Raw genomic sequence first — 27838 nt, 5'->3', positions numbered from 1 at the left:
TCAGGCGACAGTACCTGCCTACCTACCTGATGGCGTTGCTGTGTGTCTTTTAAAAGATGCCTCCAGGGAAGCACACAGAGTGCATGACACTCGCTGTAGGCACCTGAACTTTAGTATTTAGTTTTGTCTCTAGGGGAATTCACCTATAGGAACATTCAGCTCTTATGTTTGTCAAAAGTTGAACGTGAAAAATGCAAGAGATGGTTACTGCTTTCTTAAGAAAACCGCACAAGTTATTAGGGATGACAATGATCCAAAATATTAAAGATGTTTACAGAGGTACCGGAAAGAGCTAACCAACCAGGTAACATGACCCTGTGTTAAGAGAGGGTGAAATCTTTGCCAAAGATTAAAATAATAGCTACAGGGAAACTACGACTTTCAAACTGGGCTGAAACCATGAAACTGAATTAAGAGTCCCCAGTTGGCAGTTGAATCCGGGCTACCGGTGTGGCCCGAAGGTAATGACACCCTGGGAACTCAGGGATGATCGTCCCTCCCACCCAGGGGTCACAGGGGCTGGCAACAGGTGGGGGACGCAGGACCACAGCCGCCTGCCCTGGAGGCTCAGGGCCCTGAGCCGCGTGTCCAGGTATGGGCTCGTTTGATTTCCCCCTCAATCCCGTCAGGCTAGGCCCCGAGAATAGTTGCATCTTACAGATCAGGGAACGAGGGGCCCCTGGATGGCTCAGTTGGCTGAGCTTCTGCCTTTGGTTCCGGCTGAGGCCGTGACCCCAGGTCCTGGGTCCCTGCTCAGCAAGGGAGCTGCTTCTCCTTCCGCCCCTCCCTCTGCTCCGGCTCTCTCTCTCTCTCTCTCTCACACACACACACACACACACACACACACTCAAATAAACAAAATCTTAAAAAAAAACAAATAAAAGGAAACTCACACTTGGAGATGTGAAATAATGTGTCCCAACCCCAGGTATGAAATCTGGGAGGCAGCGTAAGCCCTTAGGAAAGAAGATTCCAAAGTTACCACGAAGGAAAAGAACAAACAATCCTTGAATGACCCAACGACTGACAGCAGGGCTCCTGGATCGAACGCTTCCTGCTCCGTCAGGCGCCGGGGCATGGAGCCCTTGGCTGAAGCTGCTCTGTTGCCCAGCACTCAAGCATCGATCACGAATAAATGCCCGATCCAATAAAACCGCTGGTAGCTGGTGGCCTGCTGCTGAGACACGTACGGACAAGTGGTCGGTGTCAGGAAACTTCTCCTCCGGTCCAGCAAGAGACCAGGAGTCCAACTCCTGCAGCGACACTCCATCCAAGGAGGAGGCAGTGGGCTCCAGCCCTGACGTCAGAGGCATCAAGACAGCTGTCCCGGCTGGACTCTGGGTCCTCGCTGGGATCCTGATTTGTTATTTCCATCACTTGATTAAGCGGCCAGCAGCTGCTTTCCCGTTCCACCTTGAAGCACTACTTCAAGTCATAGTCACAGGGACATGCAGGTCGCTCAGTCGCTGGGGCATCTGCCTCTGGCTCAGGTCACGACCCGGGTCCCCGGGCTCCTGCTGGGCGGAGGACCCTGCTTCTCCCTCTCCCCCTCCTCCTGCTCGTGCTCTCTCTCTCGGTCTCGGCCTCTCAAATAAATAAATAAAATCTTTAAAATAAAATAAAATAAAATAAAATAAAATAAAATAAAATAAAATAAAATAAAATAAAATAAAATAAAATCATATTTATACCACTTAGAACGGTTGTTTGGTCACTCTTCCTTCCAGTGGAGTATTTCATCCAGTGTTCGGATTTGCCGCCAATACCTTTCATCGCACTTCATTTTTTGAATGACCTCTTTGGGCTAAAAGTCAATCCAGAAAACCACAATCGGAATTAAATGAACTTTATGCGTGTAGCCAATAGTTTTGTCTTCACCCAACCCAAGTAGTGCCTAAAATTTTCAAGTCAGTGTCTCCAACCTATTGCCTGAATACACGTAAAATATAACCGGTTTCTTTGGTAAATGATTCAGGATTTCACGGGATCCTAAGATAGTTGATGTAAACAACAACAACAAAAACCTTTATTTTTCTGTTTCATTATTAGAGAACCAAAGCGTTGACCTCACCACGATCACAGAGATGATTAAAGATTGCCAGGGCAGGACGTAGGCCTGATATGAATGTGCCCCAAGAGCCTCGTTATTGACGGCGTAGGGTGAGGCCCGGCAGCATCAGCGTCACCAAGGACCTCGCCAGAAACGCATAGTCCCAGGCCTCATCCCGACGTCCAGAATCAAAATCCGCATCGTGCGAGACCCTCAGGCTCTGTGCCCCACATTCGGGGTCCAGGGGCCCTGCCCTACAGCACACTGCTAATTTTCGTAAGCATCTGCCAACAAAATATTGTGGCCCTTGGCCGATAGATCGGTCTAGCACCTAAACGAGATCTGAGGTCTGGAAATCCTTTAAGACTTATACTGAGTGATTTAAAAAACATCCTTTTGTTTAAAAAAAAAAAAAAAGCATCCTTTTATTATTAAGCACTTTGCTTTAGCAATAACTCACAATTGCCCTTGGAATCATGAATACAAGTTGTTACCTGGATGTGCATGTATTGAGCCCCTATATAGGAAGGGGTGGATGTCTCAGGGGTTTGCCGGCTGTCTGTCCCTTCCCACCCCTCCATCCCTGCAGGGAGCGGTGCGCCCTGCTGCCCATGCAACCTGCGCCTCCAGAAGCACGCTCTTGCCACCTGCTGGCTTTGCCAGAGGAAAGCTAGGAAGGGGCTCCGGCTGCGTTTTCTTCTACCAAGATCCTTTCACTGCAGATGATTTTATCCTTTGGCCTTCACGTTCCCCCCACCCGCCACCCGCACCCCGACATCTCTGATTTCTCTCCGCCTCTACGACCACTCCGTGGGACACCTTTTCTCCATGATGCTTCTACGGAGTAGCTAACCCTCGGCTGCCTACAATCCTACAAAACCAAAGCTTTGAAACCAGCGTCGGGATCTAAAAAGCAGCCACTAGCTTACTATCCTCTTTGCGTAGATGTATAATTACCAGGGAAAGGGTCCCAATCTATGATTCAAAAAGCAAACTCAGCTTGCCAGGTGCAGCCCAGTGGCCAGGGCAGAGGCCTCGTACCTGCACTTGGTCAACAGCTATTGGAGACTCGTGATTAGACATATGAGGATCTTCTCTCCTCTTCTCCACTATTCCTTCTCTGTGTGTTTCCATGAAAGGAATGCTTTCTTCTTCTTATCTTTAATCTTTAAAAACTTGATATTGCATACATGGACATCTCTCTATCCTGTAAAGACAGGTTTCCTTTAGCGCCTCTTTTATTTCTCTCCTCAGCTCTGACTTAGACCCAGAGAAATCTCGCTTCTGTCCCTCACAGTAGTGAAAAACTGGCCTCGAAAGAGGAAACTGTTCACACAGTTCTAGAAGCATTTTAAGGCTGGCTCCAAAGGATTAATTAAAATTAATATTACCTGGGACACCTGGGTGGCTCAGTGGTTGAGCTCCTGCCTTCGGCTCAGGGCGTGACCCTGGGGTCCTGGGATTGAGTCCAACATTGGGCTCCCCGCAGGGAGCCTGCTTCTCCCTCTGCCTGTGTCTCTGCCTTTCTCTGTGTTTCTCATGAATAAATAAATACAATCTTTAAAAAAAAAATAAATTAAATTAAATTAAATTAATATAATCAATAGAAACAAACCTTGAGAATCTCAGAATTTCCTCCAAAAAGCCTCAAAAGCTCCCATGGTTAGCAAAGATAATTTTGGTCCCTGGTGTTGTTTGTTGCTATTGATAATGATGATTGTGGCATCTTTAAGAGAGATCCCTCTAAGGAAACATCACTGCCTACCCCAAATATTTCACTACTGAATGTTGTGTGATATCCCGCTCAAAAGGAATACAAAATATCTTTATGTCAGAGTTACATTAAAAAAAAAATTCCCAAATCTCACTTTTAAACATCTGAAGCCTCTGTGGAGAGAGAATGTTACTTCAACATTAGTGAAATTTCAGGGGATGAATTGAAAGGAGAAGAAAGTTAATTCCGTGAAGACGTATGTGCCTCCAAACCTTAAAGCACCAACTCACTGTGTTAAGAAACGACAAAACATAAAATTCTCAAATGAAACGAGAGCAAAAGGAACTTGAATTTTAAGAGCTGCTCCAGTGAGAATTTCCCAAAACACTTTGACTTTACTCGTCCTGTTGGGTGTGATTGCAAGAATAACAATTTTTAAAAGATATGCATGCTGGGGTTTTTTTGTTTTGAGAAAACTAGTTTAGATTGTTATGCATTGGAGAAAAAGGAGGAAGAAGAAAGAAAAGAAAAAGAAAGAAAGAAAGAAAGAAAGAAAGAAAGAAAGAAAGAAAGAGAAAGAAAGAAAGAAAGAAAGAAAGAAGAAAGAAAGAAAGGAAAGAAAGAAAGAAAGAAAGAAAGAAAGAAAGAAAGAAAGAAAGAAAGAGGAAGGGAGGAAGAGGAAGGGAGGAAGAAGAAAGGAAGAGAGAGAGAAAAAAAAATTGCACCAAGTAGAATTAAGCAAGGAAGACTTTACTCAAGACTTTACTCAAGAGAAGCATGGAAGCCAAGTTGGGAGGGTATCCAAGTGCTGAGGTGAGCTAGTGAAAATGGACTTGAGCTGGAAGGGAGGCTGGTCATGAGATTGGGCCATCTGTGCTTGCCCGTTGCTGCCTCTCGAAATTAGGCTCCTTCCCTCCCACAGACACTGGAAGACAGAGGGGCTGTCCATTATTTTATTCATTTTATTTTATTTTCTATTTAAATTCAATGAATTAACATATGGTGTATTATTGGTTCCAGAAGTAGAGCTCAGTGATCCATCAGTCTTATGACATCACACGCCCTCCTTCAAACCCATCCCCCAGTTACCCCATCCCTCGCCCCCTCCCTTCCGGCGACCCTCAGTTTGTTCCCTATGATTAAGAGTCTCTCTTATGCTTGGTCTCCCTCTCCGATTTCATCTTATTTTATTTGTTCCCTCCCTTCCCCTATGCTCCTCTGTTTTGTTTCTTAAGTTCCACGTGAGTGAGATTTTATAACAATTGTCAAAGAATGCAGACACTTGAGCAAGCTGAAGGCTATTGCGGAGTTGTACAAGGGGCCTTAGGGAGCACTTAACTGTATACTGTGGAAGTCGTGGCCAGAGGGACCAGACGCCTCTGAGAGTCAGGGTGACTCCTGGATCAGAGGTATCCTAGCTGACAGCAAAGTTGGCCTCCATAAGAACCCTTCACTGGAGGCCAAAGGCCAGAGCCCCATCCTGCAGAGGTCGGCGCCCTACATCAAGGCTCTTCACACTAAGACGTGTGCAACCTTCCGAAGGCTACGCAGAGATGGTTTTATGCCAATTATTTTCCAGATTCCTGACTTTCATAATTTGTCTAAATTATGAAATTATTATTTTCAATTATTTTACAATTATTTTCATAATCGTCTGAAAACTGCTCTGACTAGGAAGGTGCCTGCACTTAAAATACTCATGTTTTCTAATTTCTCAAGAAAGGAATAACCCTCACTCATCCCAAATCCCAAATCCGGTTAAGGTACATGGCTCTGCAGGGTAACATGTCAAATATATGGTTCAAAATATTCATTTTAGGGATCCTTTTTTTTTTTTAAGGATTGGCCTAATGCCATAAGCACACAGGACTTCTAGATTTTCCATATTTATACACAGTTCCATTAAAATAGGCCCATGATGCACAGCCTGTTATTAAAATATGCTCACACTGTCTCTGTACCTCAAATCCTTTTAACGCTAGAACGTACATTTTATATGACCTGTTTCATTCTGAGCTACATGTAGATCATCTACGGTAGGGCCTAGAACAAAACTACAGCTCAACAAATATGTTTTGAATGAATGTATCTTTTCCCTCTTATTTCAATCTTATCCAACCCCAAGTCCAATCCCTGCCTGAACTGTTCCACAAAGACCAGTGCCCTTAAAGAGCAACGACTGGGACTTCTGCCTCAGGGATAGAGAATGAGATGTAAGAGCACAGACGTTGGGGCCAGACCATCTGGGTTCACATCCTGGCTCTACCACCCACCTGATATGGTAAATCATATGTACTTTTCATGAGTATGTTTGTAAAAAAAAAACAAACAAAAAAAACAAAAAAACACCCTAACTCTTGTTGGGCTTGTTTTGAAGTTTTAATTAAAATCTATGTGTAAAACACCACCTAGAATAGTTTAAATGCCATGTACACGTTAACAATTATCAACCAGTGTTATCATCCGAGGCACTAACGTGGCATGTACCAGTAGACACCTTTTATGTGATCCTGCCTTGTTCCTCTAGGACCACGTGAAGACCATACTTTTCTAAATCACAAATTGTCAGTTTATTCAGTTAGATACGTTTAGTATTGCATAAAATACTATCGTCATTCATTAAATAGTTTCTAATGCTATGATAGCTTTTTAATAAGTGGGGTATCTTATTAAATCCAGGATTAAACTGAATAACCATTTTTATATGAAAATTCTAACACAGCACATTTGTTTATCTATAATTTAAAAGTCAGTGATCTATAGCTGTGCCAACGGGCATTAATTTTTTAATTCATCTCATTGTTGCAGCATTGCTCCACAAATCCTGTTTAAAATAATTTACTGCTAACCCTACTTCATAGTAGTCACAGATTTCTGTATCCATCCAACTTCCTTCTGCAGCCTGGCGAGTAAGGCAAGTCAGCAACCACTCAACACTGAAAACATGTTAAAATATGCAACCAAAGAAACATAATTATTAATGGATTTCCGCCTCACTTGAAAAAAGTTATGGAGACTTTGCTCCATGAGTCATGGTCCTATGATTTATGAATGTCTCTGTTTACTTGCCAATACACCATTTCCAGGAAAAATTGATGAAGCATCAATAATTAAGAAATTCTGAATTATTGACAATTGCGTCAAGAAGTACTAATTGTATGATTGAGGTTTGGAGGAAAGTGAAGGCAAATGGATTTGTGGTCATGGTTCTTGGACCAAATCAAGTAACAGAAGTTCTGAGATGCATTGAGATGAAATAAAAATCAAGAGTACGGAAAAACACAATTTGGAAGATTCCAGTACATAGCTGACAGAAATAGATTAAGGGACACCTGGGGGCACCTGGTGGCTCAGGGGTTGAGCATTTGCCTAGGGCTCAGGCCGTGACCCAGGTCCTGGGATCGAGTCCCACATGGGGCTCCCTGGGAGCCTACTTCTCCCTCTGCCTGTGTCTCTGACTCTCTGTGTCTCTCATGAATAAATAAATAAAATCTAAAAAAAAAAAAAAAAAAAGGAAAAGAAGGACACCTGGCATAAGCTTTGCTGCTTTCTCCTCCTGGAAAAGAGATGGCCTTGCCAGTGCAAACTTTGATTTAAGAATGAAGAGATTTAGTGGCGCCCCAGTGACCCAGTCAGTTGAGTGTCTGACTCTTGGTTCCAGCTCAGGTCATGATCTCAGGGTCATGAGATTGAGCCCCACTGAGGCTTCTCGTTCAGCAGGGAGTCTGCTTGGGATTCTCTCCCTCTGCTCTTCCTGCTGTTCATGCTCTCTCTCCCTCTCTCTCTCTCTCTCTCACTTTCTCACTCCCTAAAATAAACCTTCAAAAAAGCAGAATGAAGAAACTTAAATTGGCAAATGTTTTATTTTTAAAGCACTAAATATTATATTTTATATTAATAGCATATGTAATAGTATAAATAATATAGCATACATAAATGGTGTATATAACATACTATACATATAAAAATCAGGGGATCCCTGGGTGGCTAAGTGGTTTGGCACCTGCCTTTGGCCCAAGGCATGGTACTGGAGTCCCGGCATTGAGTCCTGCATTGGGCTCCTGGTGTGGAGCCTGCTTCTCCCTCTGCCTGGGTTTCTGCCCACCCCACCTCCCCCGCCCCCTTCTATCATGAATAAATAAATAAAAATATTTTTTAAAAAGAAAGAAAGAAAAGAAAGAAAGAAAGAAAGAAAGAAAGAAAGAAAGAGGAAAGAAGAAAGAAAGAAAGAAAGAAAGAAAGAAAGAAAGAAAGAAAGAAAGAAAGAAGAAAGAAGAAAGAAAGAAAGAAAGAAGAAGAAGAAAGAAAGAAAGAAAGAAAGAAAGAAAGAAAGAAAGAAAGAAGAAGAAGAAGAAGAAGAAGAAGAAAGAAAGAAAGAAAGAAAGAAAGAAAGAAGAAAGAAAGAAGAAGAAGAAGAAGAAGAAGAAGAAGAAGAAGAAGAAGAAGAAAAAGAAAGAAAGAAAGAAGAAAGAAAGAAGAAGAAGAAGAAGAAGAAGAAGAAGAAGAAGAAAAAGAAAGAAAGAAAGAAAGAAAGAAAGAAAGAAGAAAGAAGAAGAAGAAGAAAAAGAAAGAAAGAAAGAAAGAAGAAAGAAAGAAGAAGAAGAAGAAGAAGAAGAAGAAGAAGAAGAAGAAGAAGAAGAAAAAGAAAGAAAGAAAGAAAGGAAAGAAAGAAAGGAAAGAAAGAAAGAAAGAAAGAAAGAAAGAAAGAAAGAAAGAAGAAAGAAAGAAAAAGAAAAGAAAAATCAGTTATGTGGAATGGTTAGGTATAGCCACTGGTGGTGTGTTATTAACCATTTTTCCAGCAGAAGAGATGTGTGTGTATTTGTGTGTATTTCTCTGTGTATAAATATACATATATATTCGTTTATTACAAATTTTTCTGAGATTAAGGGTGTGGGCACCCAATTTATAAATGATAATAAAATATACATTACTCCTTATTATAAACCCTGTATAATCAATAGGTGATCATAGTAAGGTTTTTTTTCCTTACTCATCTTTGCCAAACTCCTCTATCTGTAGCAGATTTATGGTTGCAACTGACGAAAAAGTGCAATTCTAACATGAATGTTGGTTGATATTTTTGGTTTCATAACAAGTAAGATATAAAAAAAAGCAATGAAGATGAGTACTAGAATTTTACTTATTTATAGGAAATGTAGGTAGCACCTTTCTTGGATGAGACAATAGTTTTGAATACTGAAGGGATGCTTCCTCAAAATATTTTGTGTGCCATTCACAATATAACACATGACACAATGACACATTTTTAAAGATTTTTTTATTTATTTATTAGAGATACAGAGAGAGAGAGAGAGAGAGAGAAACAGGCTCCACGCTGGGAGCCTGACATGGGACTCGATCCCCGGTCTCCAGGATCACACCCTGGGCTGAAGACAGTGCTAAACCGCTGGGCCACAGGGGCTGCCCCACAATGACACATTTTAAGTTAAATCTATTGTATTGACATTTCCTCCATCACTTTCTGAAGACAAGACAATTAACAAAACAGTAGACCACATCTTTAATTGTAGAGTTTCCCAACTTCCATGGTCCATATTATCCCACACTGCAGATGCTTTCAGGTTACAGGCACAGACACACCATTATATAGTATTTACACCATATAGACACAATAGATATAAATAATCTTACTTAAGGGTATAAATAATGCAAGTATATAATAGTAAAATTAGGAAGGCATGACTGTTGAGTACAATTTATTTAATGCAATTAATGTAAGTGTTCAATACAGCTATGATGTAAGGAAAACAAAGTTTTTAATATAACTTATTTTTGTGATTTTATATATGATTTATTAATAATGGTTGTGTTTACTAGCACTCAAACTTTCCTCCCCTCTCCCCAGCTGGTACAAGCCAGCCCCAGCACACCACTTGCTAAGCCTCAAATAGCAATGGCTTCTGACATAGGAAGAATTTCACGGTCATTTTGACTCTAAATAGAACCTATATTTGTAGAGGGGATCAGCAGAAGATGCTTACAAGATTAGTGAGCTGACAAGCCAGGAAAAAGCTGATTCGAGAAATATTCATCTATTGCTCCGTGCCTCCAATGCACTTTTGTTAATTTTCCATACCCTTGGTCAAATAAATCAATAACTTGTAGAAACTGTATATAAATGCAATCACTTTCCACCAATTCATCACCCATGAAATACTGTAGCGTGGACAAAATAATTACTCTTATTTTGCAATGCATAAACTTGAACATGAAGAATTAAAGTCAGATATATTTATGAATATCCTGATATTAACATCACTAAAATGGTGAACACTGGTCCCAAAGACAAGAATGTAGCTAATTTATCCTGTACAAACAGTTCGTGACTCAGGATATGGTCACATTGGACGTGGGGGCTTCGGGGAATTCATGAGGACACAATTCAGCCTAAACACATTGACTTTTTTGAGCAGCAACTGCAAGTACTTGCACAACATTTACAATATGCCAAATACTAGTCCAAGAGCTAATGTTTACCAATATGTGTAATCCCCCGACGACTCTTTGGGCTAGATACTATTATTATCCCTGTTTTACAGATGAGATGACTTTGTTGCAAAAACGTTAACTTGCCCAAGTTTATCCTGGTGATTTCGATAGAGTCCTGCTAATAGAGCCAGGATTCAAACTTATACAGGCTCCAGAGACTAAACTGAATAAATTCTACTGAAATCATCAGTCATGTTGAGGATGGGGCACTGAATTCCCAACTTCTTTCTCAGCTTTATGAAGAAGACTGTCACTGCAAACTACTATTTCATACTGAGGCTCATTGGCTTTTATGTAGAGGCATTTTTTATTCATCTGTTTGAATTATAAGAAGAATGTCAAGTCTTTCTGGAGAAAACCACCAGTCGTACAGTGCTTTGTGTAACTGACACTGGCTTTGCTCATGTACACGTGGTGTTCATGTATTTGCCCACTTGAACAATCTAGAGTTATTTTCACAAGAGAGGCTTACATCAGCATTCTGTGTGTACGAACAAGGAAATTAAATAATTGAGAAACTGAGCTCTGGACTCCATCATTTTGTTGAGCTGGCTTGGATCTTTGGTATCTAAAAAGCTTGTTAATGAATTCATCTGAATAATTCACTAAGTATATTCTGAACATATGCAGAGGCATTTGAAAGGTAATATGAACGGTCTGTATTCATATTTTCCAAACCAAATGACAATAATTCATGAATAAGGAGAAATTTGCCATGACTTTCATTTTTACTTTCCAAAGCTTGGCCTATTCAAAAATTAAACAGATAAAAGAGTACATCAGATGACGTCATCAAACAAAAATCTAATTTGTAACTCACTTGCATCATTTTCTTTGGAAAAATAATTCTCAGTGGTAATCTTAATAGAGAGGGCGGTTAAATATCTGTGGTTCTTTCCGGTGACTTGTACCATCCTGTTGAGATTCTATTAAAACTAACACAAAAATTAGTTTTTGCTTTTAAAGCATATCTTCACCCAACCTAATCAACCTGAATATTTCTTTATTATAAAGCAAGCATAAAGAGCCCTAACTGAGCAATATTTTCAGCAAAATTTTTTACAAAATTTATTAGAATCAGTATTACTTCAATTTCCATTATTTTAATTTTACAACATTTTTTTTCAATTTTGTATTGTAACAGCTATGATCTTTCACATTGTTTTATACTGTTTCCCTCAACGGTAATACAATAAAGCTTCTTTTTTAAAACAAATTTATTTACATAAAATATAAATCGATTTTTAAAATTAGTATTTAATAATAGCAAGAGTGCAGGGTGCCTGGGTGGCTCAGTCAGTTAAGTGTCTGACTCTTAATTTCAGCTGAAGTCATGATCTCAGGGTCGATTTCAGCTCAGGTTGATCTCAGCGTGGAGCCTGCCTACAATTCTCTCTTTCCTTCTACATCTGCCCCTTCCCCACCTGTCTCTCTCCTCCTCTTAAAACAAAAAACAAATAATAACAAGATTGCATGCACTCAACAGGAACCATGGCATTGATTTGTGAATGACCGAGAATTATGAAACAATACTCTAATATATGCTCTAAAACTCTAGTATCAGCTTCATCACTCAGTCACATCAGAAAGTTATTTGCAGCTTTTAAAAATGAAAACCACATGCAATAAACCTGGAAACTATACAGACAAGGTTAGAAGTCCAAAGAGCATACACATGTACCGCCTACTGCCATCAGCAGGAAAAGAGATCCAAAGTCAATGTCATAGTGTTCAGATAATCTTAGAGATTTTGCTTATCTACCCTCCTTCTGACCGCCTGTATATTATTTTCGATACTGGTTCATGATGCATATTTACTTATCTGCTTTGTTTCCACTTCCCTCTACTAGACTGTAAGGCATTGGAAGTAAAAATCACCTGTTGCAGGTTGCACCTAGGATTGTACTATACATATAGACTGGTTCCATGGACACTTACCAAATAAGCCAGCACTAGGTTGTATTATTCCTTCTATCCCACCTTAGTTAACAAATTTTAAATGCCTCCACAAAAAAAAATAAAAAATAAAAAAATAAAAAATAAAAAAATAAATGCCTCCACAAATCATATACAATAAAACAGTAAAATGTAAATAAATGTATATACGTTTAAATTAGAACAAAGAAAAACACAAATCAGACAAGGAAGCAAAACAGGAAAGGAAGATAATAAATATAAATAACGATATGTATTCAATGTACTAAAATTTAGTTTTTATATTACATACATAAAATATATATTTCACCTATATTTATAGCATAAGGATCTACACAATAAAAATTAGGGCTAGCAATTGAGTTCTAAGCTTCCTGATCACTAAATGACAAAAAAAGAAAAGTGATTCTAGATATATAGCACGTGGTTTTCATATTCCATAGGAAAATATTCTCAGTTTTTTAAGGAAAACAAAGCTCTTCCCAGAAGTCATTTCTAAAAAATATTTTCAGGGGCACCTGTGTGGCTCAGGGGTGGGGCGTCTGCCTCCAGCTCAGGGTGTGACCCCGGGGTCCTGGGATCGAGTCCCGCATCGGGCTCCCTGCATGGAGCCTGCTTCTCCCTCTGCCTGGGTCTCTGCCTCTCTCTCTCTGTCTCTCATGAATAAATAAATAAAATCTTTTTTAAAGAAAATAAAAATAATTAATTATAAAAATAAATTTTTTGTACTAGAACCCTGAGAGATGATAGACAATATCACCCACAACCCTCTGGAATGTGGTTTCTTTCAGAGATCCTCAGCTAAAGCTAAGGCTCTGCATTTTAACGGTAACTCAGTGAGCTTCCAGTTTTAGACCCCATGGCTTGCAAGACTGGACACATTGAAAATTGTCACTCTAAATTCCCAAACCTACTGATGTGTCTTATAGAGCTCTCAGGACACAAATCAAATGAAGAAACTTAACTTGTTAGCATTTATAATGTCATGCTTTCCGGTGTTGGTTAAATATCAGTATCAGTAATTTACCAAATCAATAATTTGCTAACACGGACTTACACCTTTAGGATTTTTCTGTATCCTCTCTGTTTCAGAAGAAATGCATCCAAGTCATCCAAAGATGTAAACATTTTTCAAAAGGAAAAGAGCTGGGACTTTGGGAGACTACGATTTTGTGTCATGCAACATCATGATATAATCTGTCAAAAGAACACCCCTGCCCACCACGCTCCTCGCGGGGGTGTTGAAATGTATGCATTAGCGACCAAGAGCAAATGTTTAGCTCATGCAGATTGACCCACATTATTCCAGCCCATTCTTAAGGGCTGAGAAAAACCCAACAAAATCACAAACAGTCATATTATTCTTAACAAATATCCCAGCACATGGACAGAGTGGTCAACCAACAGAACAGGAAAAAACAAAAAACAAAAACACTGTTTCCTAATTTATTTCCCTGACAAACTCAGAGCTGGAGATGGTGGAGGAGGAGACAGGCATTAGGATGGGTCAGGTTGTGCCACAAGCTCGCTGGATGCTCACATCCTCTTCAAAATCTTTCGGCTGAAAGCCAGGGCCGGGCGTGGTGGTGCGAGGAGGCGAGTGCAGGAGCTGCGGGCTGGGCACGGGCTGGGCGCTCCCTTGGGGGCCCCCGGCAGCTCCTGGCTGCCCGGTCCCCAGAGGACACGGGAGGAGGACATGGGCGGAGGACACGGGTGGAAGACAGACGTCGCTGAGTCTGAAGGCCGCTCCTCAGCAGACCCAGGGTCTGTGCTTCCTTGGCCCTGGGCTCCCCAGCCTCCAGAACTGTGAGGTCCAAACCCGTGTTATTCATAGGCCACACCACAGGGGGCTGCTCCGGGGAAGCGGGTACAGGGCCCAAGGCCCGCAGAGTCTGGCAGGAGGGCCAGCGGTCGGGCCAGCACACCCCCCTTGGGTCGTGTCCGCAGGTGGGCACACAGGTGAAGTCTCCCTGCCTGCCAACAAGGCCAGGCTTCGTCCCTGCAAACATCTGGAGTGGTTTCACTTGTGCTCCAATCGGCACATGGCTGTCCCGACACGAGCCCCCTGGCCGGCAGCCTTTGCTTTCCACGTGGCACGTGTCCACCAGCGACCCGGCCCTCAAGTCTGGGGAGATGCTCACGTGCGTGTCAAGGGAGACACTTGCAGGACCCCAGAATCACTCCCCTGGGAGATGGGGCACTAGGGGGACCGAATCTCAATGAGGACAAATCGCTCTATATTCAGGGACAAAGGATCATGTTTCTGAACGAAGATACAGAACACAGGGCAGCCGTATAATACCTACCGGGGCCCAAATGTCCACCCGACTCACCCCGCAGGGCTCTCTGCATTTCAGCTAAAAACTGTTTTGAGATGACAGACCTATGGGGAAAGCTGACCTACTATGGTCAGAATCCTGTAAGTACCCCCTCGGCCAAGTCTACAACTACTGACGAGAATCGGGCTGACACGAAGTCATCATCCTTATTAAACATGGCGTTGTGGGTCACCCGACACAGGGCCACTGGGGGCTCTCGACGACTTTGACCTCAGCCTACCTCTGCAAACACAGCTGACGTGGGACCCAGGTCACCACATACGAATGTGTCCTTTAGTTTGCTAGAACTGCTGTAATAAAATCCACTACCATGTGTAGTTAAATGTCAGAGATCTCATCTCCGAAGGCTGGAGACCCAAGAACAGTGTGCCAGGGGCATGGGCTCTCCCGACGCCTCCCTTTCCTTGGCTTGCAGGGGCCCTGTCTCATGGCGTCCTTAGCGACCCTTCCCCAATGCGCACACATCCCGGTATCTCTGCCTCTTCCTCCAAAGGCATCCGTGTTACTGTATTAGAACCTTAGCCTAAGACTTGATTCAACCCCACTCACCTCCTTAAAGGCCCAATGTGCAAGTACAGTCAGTATTTGAAGGGGGGCATGATGTCAACCCATGACTCAGGGGGACACAACTCAGCCCGTAGGAGCACGTCTCCGTGTATTACAAGACTGAAGTAGAGCGGCGCCGGGCAGTCTCTGCTCTCGCCACATTCTAGGCAACCTCAGAGTTTCTTTTTTCTTCTCTTACATCATCTTCTTCAAACAAATAAACCTTGGTTGTGATCCACTAAACTGATTTCATGACCCAAAAACGGCAGTTTGAAAACCGTTGGCCAAGTGTATCTGGCCATATGGTCCACCAAATTCCTGGAATAGGAGAAGCTGTAGGCACATAATCTAGGTCATCTACATGGGGCAGTAACAACCACGAGGGGGGTCTGTTATTTACAAAAAAAAGTACCAACCATATGTGAAACAGTCTGTCGAAGTAGACTAAGATACTGGTAAGAATGAAACCTGGAGCCCTGAGTTACCGACTGGCACACAGGGAAGAAGGGGATTGCGTTTGGGGAATTTTCAAGCTGCGTCGCTGCCAACACAGAGAAAGGGCACCAATGTGACTTGGCAAACACAAACTGAAGGCACAGGAGACTCGGTCGGCCCGGGGGGAAGATGATGTTCAGCATGAGTCCTAGATGTAGGGGAAGAAAGGGTTTATGGGAGAAAAGCACATTTTGGGGAGAGGTTGCCCCATAATCTAGGTCAAAATATTTCATTAGATTTTCTCTCAAAAAGACTTGCCTTTCCAAATATCAGAAACTATTCTAGAAGCACAGTAACTAAAATACTGTACTGCTGTTGTTTGGAGAAGGGCAGCATCGGGGGTCTGTCTTTGTGGGAGTCCTTCCAGCTGCGACCGACGGCCCACAGGCCACCTAGACGCCCTCCCCTTTGCTTTGCCCAAGTGCACGGGAGTGATTCTCACTCTGGGCAGGTGCGGGGGGCTTTTATCTTTTGAGCCAATTTGACAGGCGTCTTTTTGAGGATTCCTAGGAGGGACGGACGGGCACCATTAAGAATCATCACACTCAGAAAAGCCCAAAATACGGCCTTGCCTTCAAGGATTGGTAGTTCATCGATAATTTATCCTATTCCAAAGGAAACCTGCCAATAAAGGGGTGTTTAAACCATAAGCAATGTTGTCTAGTAACACAGTTGACTTTTCATCTTTATCAGATTTTCAGAGAAAGAACTCAAAAGTAAACAGAAGTTAACTAAAAGAACTAAAAGTTAATTTGACTGAAGATCACATTCTCATCTCGAAGGAATTAAATATTTACTTTAATATTTACTCACTGCCGCTTTCTGCTAAAAATTTACAGGTACCCATGTCTGATAAGCAGAAAACTTTCCTAAGATGAGAAATTGTCAAAAGAACGGTGACTAACATCAAGGGCAGCTCATGTGTGAGTCCATCCCATTTGGTTTTGGGGGAGAAACTATTTTCCCTTCACACTTGGGGGATGTGTCTCCTACGCAACTTTGATTCCAGTTGCAGGTGGCCTTTGGCTGAGTTCCTCTTCCACGCAGCCCCCCCCCCCCCGGCCCCTTGGCTCTATTTTGTGTGCTCTTTGAAAGACTGTGCAAGCCTACAGCCCAACGTATATGTGCTACACTCTGAGTCTTAGTTTCTGCTTTGACGTGGCCTCACGACGCATTTGTCGAGCCAACAACGTATCTCAGGATAGAGTTTACCATGCACTAGGCAGCCTTCTGCACAGTGGGGATGCCATAGCCAGTGGGACCACCAAAGCCCATGCTCTGAGGACTTGCGTGCTACTGGTGTGGGAAGATGGCAAAAGATGGTAAAGACAGAAGCAAGACAAATGCCAAATGTGATGACGACATGCAACGAGTTAAAATTGGGTGAAACGATGGAGGGTCTACGGAAACTATAATTAATCTTACCTTTGTGCGCTTCATACCATGGTCCACAGAAAACCAACAAGATACCTGGTCCTGAAATCGTGATATACCTGCCAAGAATGTGTTCGGCTCTCTGTAAAAGAAACACACGACACACAGTGGGCTTAATTACGAATTTACCTCTCCCAAATCTCAGGATTTATTTATTATTTATTTATCTACTTATTTATCTATCTATTCATCTACTATCTAGCTAATCTGTACAGCTCAGTGCCCTTGTAATTCACTAGGACTTTCCACCCTCATCACAAGTGGCTTCTATAAGCTTCAGACGTAACATGTGTAACTCAGGAACAACAGAAAAGAAGCCAAGGCATGTATTTCCTAAAACTGCCCCCAGCCAGCTCCCAGGAGACTTATGTGTAGATCTCATTCTCATAAGGGAGTGACACGCCCCCCCCCAAACTACAAAGGAAACAGAAGACTAGGAAACTGTCAATGGTTGATTTATGTCAATTAAGACCTATACCCTAGAACCTGCTACGTTGCTACCTCAAAGTCAGAGTACTTGGAGCGAAGAACAAATAGGACATAACATATAGTATCACACCCAGCGCTCATCCCATCAGGTGCCCCCCTCAGTGCTCGCCACCCAGTCACCCCATCCCCCCACCCACCTCCCCTTCTACTACCCCTTGTTCGTTTCCCAGAGTTAGGAGCCTCTCATGGTTTGCCTCCTTCTCTAATTTTCCCCACGCAGTTCCCCTCCTTCCCCTATAATCCTTCTCACTGTTTCCTATATTCCCCGTATGAGTGAAACCGTATGATGATTGTCCTTCTCCGATTGACCTACTTCACTCAGCACAATACCCTCCAGTTCCATGTCATTGCAAATGGTGGGTGTCCGTCCTTTCTCATGGCTGAGGAATATTCCATTGTATACATAGACCACAGCTTCTTTATCCATCATCTGTTGATGGACACCGAGGCTCCTCTCACAGTCTGGTATTGGGGACATTGCTGCTGTGAACTGTGGGGTGCCCACGTCCCAGCCGTTTCACTGCATCTGTATCCTTAGGGTGAATCCAGTTCAGCCGTTTCACTGCATCTGTATCCTTAGGGTGAATCCAGTGCAGTTGCTGGATCACAGGGCAGCTCTATTTTTACCTTCTTGAGGAGCCTCCACACAGTTTCCCAGAGGGGCTGCACCAGGTCACATTCCCACCAACAGCACAAGAGGGTTCCCTTTTCTCCACATCTTTTCCAACATTTGTTGTTTCCTGTCTTGTGAAGTTTCACCATTCTGACAGCTGTGAGGTGGTAATTCATCTGAACTTCTCATCTATAAGAGGAAGAATTATTCTACTCCTTCCTCTATAAAATCTGAAGAAACTGTGATCATTAATATAATTTTAGTTTTTATCCAAGGTCTTCCATAGCAAATACCATAGTCATAGTAAACCCCAAATGAGCTTATCTTCAGATTCCCCTAATTCACCCACGGGCAAATCAATACGTATCTAGATGTTTTATGTTTGTTTAGATAATCCTCTGGTCTTCACTTTCCAAAACTAATGATGACCCAGGGAACCCTAAAACTTAGTGATACTGAGAAGAAACCACTATTCAGAAAGAAGGCCAGCAGGCTTCCAGAACGCCTCCATAGAGGAGAAACTATTAACTTTTCTCCATACACTGAAGGGTATTCCACAGTGGAAAAACAGGTAGGGTGAAAAAGAACAATAAAAAAAAAAAGTCCAGGGGATCCCTGGATGGCTCAGGGGTTTTAACATCTGCCTTCAGCCCAGGGCATGACCCCAGGGTCCTAGGATCAAGTCCCACATCGGGCTCCCTGCAGGGAGGCTGCTTCTCCCTCTGCCTGTGTCTCTGCCTCTCTCTCCCCCTCTCTCATGAATAAATAAATAAAATCTTTAAGAAATTATAATAAAAAAAATTTTTTTAAGTCCAAAGGGAAAGACTGACAAATTGTGGTATTAAAATCAAACTTACCATAGCCTTTGGAAACTGTGAGACATAAGAGAGTTAGACTATTTCCTGACCCATAGGACACTATTTTACAATTTTGTAGGAAAAGGTAAAACAAAAAGGAAGTTATAATAATCTTTTTTTTTTCCACCAGAAATATGAGGCCCCATAAATGGAAAACTGTAGTGTATGCTTTTAGTAACCTGCCCTGGGCCCTTTCCCGTGTTAGCTGCTTTGAGTTCAGAACTGCAACCTTTTCTGTAGAGTTTTGTTCAGCAAGTGCGGGCCACCTTGCAGGAGAGATTGTGTCTCCTTCCTCTGGCCTCCCCCCATACCCCGGGCCACCTCTGCCTGCAGCCGATGACATGAAGATACCAAAGCCTCCTCACTGCCAGCGAGCTGGACCTCCTCGGGATTTCATGCTCTAGTACTCTCCTTGGAATCAGAAGCCAGAAGCTCCATTCCTGCCAAGACCACATCCCTCCTAAGCTGCTTTCCTTGGCCTGTTGCGGGGCTCTGATTCCTTCCTCAGTAGAACACATGCCCTTGAATCTTTGACTCAGGCTCTGTGGGTTGGGAACCCCACACAACACAAAGGTGAAGCACCCCTTTCCCCTGTGGGAATATCATGTTCCTGTAGGTAGAGTGAGGACCACGGAGGCCACCTTCCATAGAAAGACATCCTACTAGGGTTTCGTCACGGTCTCTTGGGTGTAGTACAGTTTGGTAACAGCAACTTCTGATGTCCTAGATGTGTTGTCCCTCCCTGGGGTCTCATGGGTTTGCTGCTATTCTCACAAATCCATGTCAAGCAAGAATGCTTTCTCTTCAACATCTGTTCCTCAACTACTCTCTACTCTCTTTTAATCCAGATAGTGCCTCAACTGCCCTTATTGTCCTCCAATGCACCCCCTGAGCTCTTTCTAGGAGTAATTCATTAGAGAAGGAAGATGGAGATTCTGAAACTGGCAGCAAACAACAGTCTCACTCCTGGATTTCCATATCTGAGTAGAAGAGTCAGGACACACAAAAAAAATTAAATAAATAAATAATAAGAAAGAGTCAAGACACAAATTTCCAAATTCCTGCTTGACCCGCGTTCCCTCCTACCCAGTCATGATACATGTAACTACATGTTGGCATCAGTCCTAGACTCTTCTTAACACGTCCCAGCAGCAGTTCTGGCCCCTGATTTTTCTTCTTAGAAAAACAGACAAATGTGCATGTGTGTTTGTAGGTGCGTGTGTGCTCTTGGTGTGTGTGCGCCATAGCATGGACAGGTATGTGTGGGTATACACAGATGCAAACGTGTATGTTCAGTCTATAAGGGTTTTTATATATAAATACCACAATTCTATTTCGCAGTTAATTCAATTAAATCCACTCGCTAGGGAAGGATCCATTTCTTTCAGCTTTGTTGTCAGACAAGCTGTAAAACACAACTTCGGTATCTCTTGCACTATTTTAGAAGGCTAAAAAAAAAAAAAAGAACTAATGTAGGCCCTTTTATTCTATATCAGTAATTTCATGACTTAGTTAACTCTGAAAATGCACCTGACTTATTTCTCAATTCAGATGCTTAGAGCTGCAAAAGCAGCGCAAGGAACGCGCATGAGGGCCATGACTATAGGCTCTGGTGGGGAAAATCCCTCCGTCCCTCTGTCTACTTGACCCCGGGGTTGTGCGAGAAGCTAAACTGCTTCTCTTCATCTTTCTGTGACTTGACTCAAAGCTTCTGTTTTCCCACATGGAGGTCTCGAGGCCGTGGCTCCGCATGGTAAGGGAAGTGGCCGTGATGTCATTGAGGAAAGTCACACACACACACACGCTGATGAAGCTGCTGCCAGGGATGCAAGTGAGTGATGGCTTGGCAAGGCCTGAAGCCATTAAAGGACAAATGTCCTCCAAGTCGTCCCTGAGGAGCAGCAGATTTTAGACTTGACAGCTCTTCCTTCCTTAACGGGGTTTCGAGGGGGAATTACGGCAGCAGAGTTTGCTTAATGTGTTGATATATGGCTCCTCGTGGGAGTAAGTTCTAGAGAGAGGCAGGGAAGAAGGGCCGCGGAGGCTTGCCTACAAATGGGAATGAACGTCCGCTTAAAATCCAACAGTCCCACGTGGTGTAAGCAACATTTTAGGAAGAAATACTTCCCTCAATGAGTGAGTTTGGGTGGTGCAGTGGTGTCCTCTCATTCTAAATTTCCTGAGTTGTTTTTTTTTTTTTTTTTAATGGATTTCTAATAGACTGTGTTAAATCTCTAAACAGAGGTTTGGGGATTTTCTGAACCTAATATGGACTTGACTTAATTTGTAGTCATAATTGGGACAAGTTATTGTTTGCCTTACATCCAAGATGCTTATCTATAGAATCTAAAAAATACCAACTGGCTTCAAAAGGATGAGAATTTCACAAAGCTAAATCATAAAAGGAAATCAAATAATAACATCTATTGTCTGCCTTCTTTGAGCCAGATGCTTTATTAAAGGTTCTATTTCACGGTTAGTCCTTTCCAGACCATAAGTGGCAGCTGATAGTCTTTTTTTCTTGGCACCAGAAACAATTTTTTTTTTTAAGATTTTATTTATTTATCCATGAGAGACACACAGAGAGAGGCAGAGACTCAGGCAGAGGGAGAAGCAGACTCCCTGCAGGGGAGCCCGATGGGGGACTTGATCCCAGGTCACGCCCTGGGCTGAAGGCAGATGCTCAACCGCTGAGCCCCCAGGTGAAACAAATTATGTTTTTAAAAAATTATGAGAAAATGAAAAATAGGCTGTTATCTAGTGTCCTGGAGTGAATGCAGTGGGTATTTATTGTCCTGTTCAAGTTGTATTCAGAAATGCTTAACTGAGTTTATTCCAATACCTTCTTTCCAATAAGGTAGTTCAGAAACTCTCTGTGGTCCGGGCTGAATTTTTCAATTGACCCAAGAGGAGAAAATGGTATTTAAGTAGTAACATTGGTTGAACACCTGTAAAACCATTAGGTGATAGGTCAGCTGGATGATTATTCTGGCATGAGCTCCATGTCTACAGTGATGCCCTGGCGGCCCAGCATCATGCACAAAATGCAGGTCAGTGGTTTAGAGCATGATTATCTTTCCACAGCCGTAAGTTATCAAGAAGTAAGCCTGGAGTCCTGGATAGAAGATATTAAACCAATTTGGCTGAATTGAGGTGGATGAGACACCCTACCTGAAATATAAAAAAAAAATAAAATAAAATCAATTTCTCTGGAATATTAAAATTGGGCACTTGGGAGAATTCAGAGAGATTCAATATTGATATGAAAAATTAATTAAAATAGGGATCCCTGGGTGGCGCAGCGGTTTGGCTCCTGCCTTTGGCCCAGGGCGCGATCCTGGAGACCCGGGATCGAATCCCACATCGGGCTCCCGGTACATGGAGCCTGCTTCTCCCTCCGCCTGTGTCTCTGCCTCTCTCTCTCTCTCTCTCTGTGACTATCATAAATAAATAAAATTAAAAAAAAAAAAGAAAAAAATTAATTAAAATATAAATTAGGGGATCTGGTTAAGTTCTAGAGTCCCAATTCTGGTTCTGTCCCCAACTGGCTTTGTGTCACTGGGCACCTGCTGGGTGTCAGGTTTACCTCTAGAATGCAATTATTGAACTAGATTTTTTTTTAAATATTCAGTTACCCTTTTTTCTCCAGCTTTCAATCTTTTTTGATGCTCAAAAAATGTACTAAATTGAACCTTTGGCTATATGTACATTTCTGCTCTTTATTTATTTGTCCCAATTCTCCAACTAAAGCTGATTGTGGAAAAATTGATTCCACTGTAAAGATCACTGGGGAGGTAAAAAAGAAAAAAAAAAAAGACAACTGGAGTCAACTTAACCTAATCGCATCGTTAATACAGGCACATTCTTGGCTATTTGTAAGTTGTTTATTCCTTCTGAGCACCTGCTATTCTTACTATATGTGCCAATTACATAGGATTTAACAAATACATTGAATTTTCCTATTTTGTGCCCATGGATCCTATAATTTTCACTGCCTGGTTGAACTCTTTAGTGTCCTGGGTTATAATTTGGCTGTACTTATCTATTCATACTTTGTGGATAACGGGTATTGAAATAAAGCTTGTTGTTTCATTATGAGTAGTAAGTGCTAGAATAAAAGTTAAGTATTGCCCCATTTTTATTTATGTGTGTGTTTAAATATGTGTATTTGGTCAAGAAAAATGCATTCCCCTGAAGCTAAATATCTCTGAGAGTGGAAGCTGGAAATAATAAGGTCAGCAAATACAAACACAGATCTTTCTATGTGCCAGGTGTTGTGATATGTGTAAGAGCTTTACACATATAATCTCATGATTTCTGCCACAACCCTGGGAGGTTATCGCCATCCAGAACCAGATTTCTTAGAGAGCTTTAGCCAAGTCCACATAGCTGGTAAATGGCATTGTTGGAATTCAAAACAAAGCAGTCTGAAATCAGAGCCCATTGTGTGAGCCTGAAGAGGACAAATATCTGTGTCTTTCTAAGTTAACCAGTGAAAAGGAGAAGAAATGGTAATTTTTATAATAAAAATTTTCCTAGAGCAGAGTTGGCAAATTACAGCCCGTGAGCCAACTTCAGCCATCCACTATTTTTGAAACAGTTTTGTTGGAATACAGCCATACTCATTTAAGTCTTGTCACTAGCCGACCTTGCACCACAATGACACACCTGAGTAGTTGCCATCAGAGATCGTATGACCCTTCAGAGCCTGAAATAGTATCTGATCCTTTGCAGAAAAGGTTTGCAGGGCCCTGGTGTAGAGGAATCCTACTCTCAGCCTTCTTCTTTTTCTATAATCAGTCTTTTTCTAGTAATTCCATAATAAGATGTCACAAATAATGTGTCTCCAAATTCATTCTATCCATTATAGGATTCAGAACACGCATACAAATCTGCCCCCATCCAAAGCATTTTATTATCTATTTCCTTCTCTCTCATTTTTTTTTAAAAATTAAATATTTACTTTGCTAACATCTCTTCTATTGTTCACATCTACCATTAATATTATAGTCTCCATTTAGACTTTTATGTTTATTAAAATGTTTTGGGTCTTACGTTTATTAACGTGTATCAATAGATAAGTGACTGTCCTCATGTTATCTTGTGCTGATCCTGGATCCATTTGCTCTCAAATCCATTCCCCCAATTCTTCCTCTGCTTCTATTTATAGGGCATCTGATGCCCACAGAATGTTTTACAGACTCCTCCAACAGCTGGAACCCAGAAGGATTCAGCCAATGGGAAATTTCCAGGAGATGGGGAGGTAGGAAGAAGCTAGGGTATTTCACACCGCACCCCCTGCAACTCCTCCATAGTCTCTCCTGATTCCAGCTTACTGGTGGGTAAGGACAGAGGGAATGGGGCTACAGCACATGGGTTCCCATAACACCTCTCTTCCCTCTTTAGATGGTCCAGGCTTCCTTCCATGGTTAATTTCTGGACTGTTTCTCCACCCCATTTGTCTTTGTCACCATTCCATTTCTTATGTGACCATTTTCCTGTATTTAATTCCTTTTGGTCTAAGTTCTTGATGTGGTTTCTTTTGTTGTTGTTGTTTGACATTTATCTATACAATTCTATCTAGTACGATCTTTATTTCTTTTTAGGATTTTATTTATTTATTCATGAGACACAGAGAGAGAGGCAGAGACACAGGCAGAGGGAGAAGCAGGCTCCATGCAGGGAGCCCGATGTGGGACTCGATCCTGGGTCTCCAGGACTACAATCTGGGTCGAAGACACAGATATTTGTCCTCTTCAGGCTCACACTGGGTCGAACCACTGAGCCACCCGGGCTGCCCTAGTGCAATCTTTAGAAAGAGACTGAATCCTTAACATTTTGTTAACTATCACACATGATTTTACAAAAAAAAAAAAAAAAAAAAAACCTGCAAAAGTTCATTGTTCAAGTCCTTCATACGTGACATATGTTTCAAAAAATATACCACTGCTGGAGCAACCCTGCAAAATGAGCTTTCAGGGAACAACAACAAAAAAGATGACTTTTTATTTGCTTTGAACTCTGTTCATGTACCCAAGTTGCCACATGCCCAAGAAAAATATAAACCTAACCTCAAATTTTAAGCATGACACATTTCAATTTAACAGAAAATAGTCCAAAATTTTAATCTTAAGATGTAAATAAGAAACTTTCAAATGAAATACAGTATATGGGAATATTGTGCCATTTTCTCAGCTTAAATTAAATTAAATGCTCAATAATAATTTGGCACAAAGACAACATGAATGCCTCCCTTAAGATTGCTGCCTTTCCCCAGGACAGAAACCAAGCAGGGTTTGTAATGTGACGCTCAAGTGGAAACAAATGGTGGTCAATAGACATTTCCAGGTTTAGGGCCCAGAATACATTGTTTGGTCTCAAAAAGCTTTAATATTTATAATTTATGCTTGGCATAGTTTTATACATTCTGTGTAAAATGTGATGTTCTTACACTTATTTTAATCTCACAAATTTTGAGATAAAATACATTTCAGGACAGGGGTACCTGTGTGGTTCAGTTGGTTAAGCACCCGACTCTTGATCTCAGCTCAGGTCTTGTGAGTGTTCAGGGGTGAAATTATGCATATGTTTAAACACTTACATACAAAATTTATATTTTTAAATATAAAAATTCAATGATGAGAAGCAACCATATTAAAAACTGGGAGTGATTTAAACAGATACCACCGAGGGTAATATATAGATGGCAAATACGTGCATGAAGAGATGCTCGCCAAAATTCATGACTGGGGAAACTCGAGTTAAAAACACAAAGAGATCCCACTCCTCGGGAGTGAGAGCCAATATTTAAAAGACATATGTTTTATTTTACTGGCTTTATTCAAAATCCTACTTTAGACTGACTGTTCATGGAAGTGTGCCTGCCAGGACACACTCTTAGAGTTCTGGCTATGAAACACAAAGCCAGAAAATTCAGAAAGAACATTGTGATTTGGGATGGCTCCTTCCTTGGACATGGAATCCAGGAAGAAGATTTTGCTACATCCTGGACCCCCCCATGTTGAACATCCTGGGAGCATCTGATCAGTTGGTCACAGGGCAGCTGGAACTGAGGATACGAATGGCAGCGATGGACTGAAGAACATGAGAGCTTTTTCTGCTGGAAAGAGAAATCGTATAGAACTTCCATTTGGATTACAGGCCCTTTGGGTCCTTAACCATCCATAAATGGAAATGCCCTAGAATGGGATACTAGCCTCTTGTCAAGCAAACAGATGAGGATATAGAGCTCATTCTAGCTAAGCGTGAACATAAATTGGGCCATGACTAGCACCCTGGCCGCTGCAGGATATTTACACCTGTTAGTCAGTCTCAATGATCATCAGTACGTTTTATCCAGCTTTTGCCAGAACAGGAGATTAAAGCTCTGTCGATCTAGAACATCACTTGTGTTTTCAAGTGTATAGTTACTGGGGAGCTATGGGGAATCTGATTTGAGAGGCTCTTTCCGAGTAACCCCGTTTGCTTCTCTGTACTCAGCATTTACAAGATGCATATTGTTTCAGGTTCATGACTAAATTCACACATCATAGCACAGAAATGCCATTTGTTTCCATTGTGGCTGCACAATTCACAGTTGTGCTTTCATTCGACTTGGTTCCTTCCTATCTGATCGAGGTGTTACCATGTTGTCCAGCTGGCCGGGTAGTGTGCTTCTTGGCAGAGCCAGCAGAGGGAAAAGGACGAAGAGTATATAAGCCATTGAACGGTTGTTCTTTGTTTTTTGTTTTACTTTGCTACTGAACCTCACCTAGATTTCCCATTTTTAAATTATGTAAACCAGTATAGTGAATAAGCAAGATACCTGGAGTCCATTCGGAAAACAATTCTATTCTTTGCCCTTAAGTGTCCATTCAAACTTGGCAGATTCTTTCTCTGAGCTTGGAAGCAATCTCAGTTGGATTCCACACAACTTTTAACAACTTTATTAAGGAATAATTGAAATAGAGTGAACTGCATATAAAGTACACAACTTGATTAGTTGTGACACAGGAAGTATAAATATGTACTTTCAAACCCACTATCACCATCAAAATAGCAAATCACTTCTGAAGTTTCATTACGCTCCACCTTAATCTCTCCCATCTTCCCTTTCTACCCTCTACTTCCATCTCCAAGCAAGTTATGATCTACTTCTGTCACCATATATTAGTTTGAATTTTCTAGAATATTATATAAAAGAAATCATACATGATGCAGTCTGTTGACTTTAATTCAGCGTAATTATTTTGAGTTTTGCCAATGTTCTGGCACGTACTGATCATTCATTCTGTGTTATTGCTGACTAGTATCCTGTTGTATGGATATACCACAATTTGCCAATCAAATCACTTGTTGATGGACATTTCTAGGGTTTCCAGTTTTCTGTTATTATGAATAAAGCTGCCATGAACATTCATGTACAAGACTTTGCATGTACGTATCTTTTGTAACTCTGAGTCAGGCAAAGATTTCTCATGTATAAAATTAAAAGCACAATCTGCAAAAGAATGAATTAAAAACTGCTCTTTGAGAAACACTGTTAAGAGAATATAAAGTTGAAAAAAAAAGAAAAAAAGAGAATATAAAGTTGAGATGTTTGGTGGCTCAGGGGTTGAACATCTGCCCTCGGCTCAGGGCGTGACCCCGGGGTTCTGGGATCAAGTCCTGCATCGGGCTCCCCACAGGGAGTCTGCTTCCGCCTCTGCCCATGTCTCTGCCTCTCTCTGTGTGTCTCTCATGAATAAATAAATAAAATCCTTAAAAGGAGAGAGGGAGAGAGAGAATATAAAGCTAATGGTGAAGAGAAAATATTTACAAATCATATATACGTTGAAAAAATTACATACAAAA

This window comes from Vulpes lagopus, chromosome 12 (genome assembly GCF_018345385.1).
Source record: "Vulpes lagopus strain Blue_001 chromosome 12, ASM1834538v1, whole genome shotgun sequence".
In the NCBI taxonomy this organism is placed as follows: domain Eukaryota; kingdom Metazoa; phylum Chordata; class Mammalia; order Carnivora; family Canidae; genus Vulpes; species Vulpes lagopus.
The sequence above is the reverse complement of the archived record's forward strand: the minus strand, read 5'-3'. Positions refer to the sequence as shown.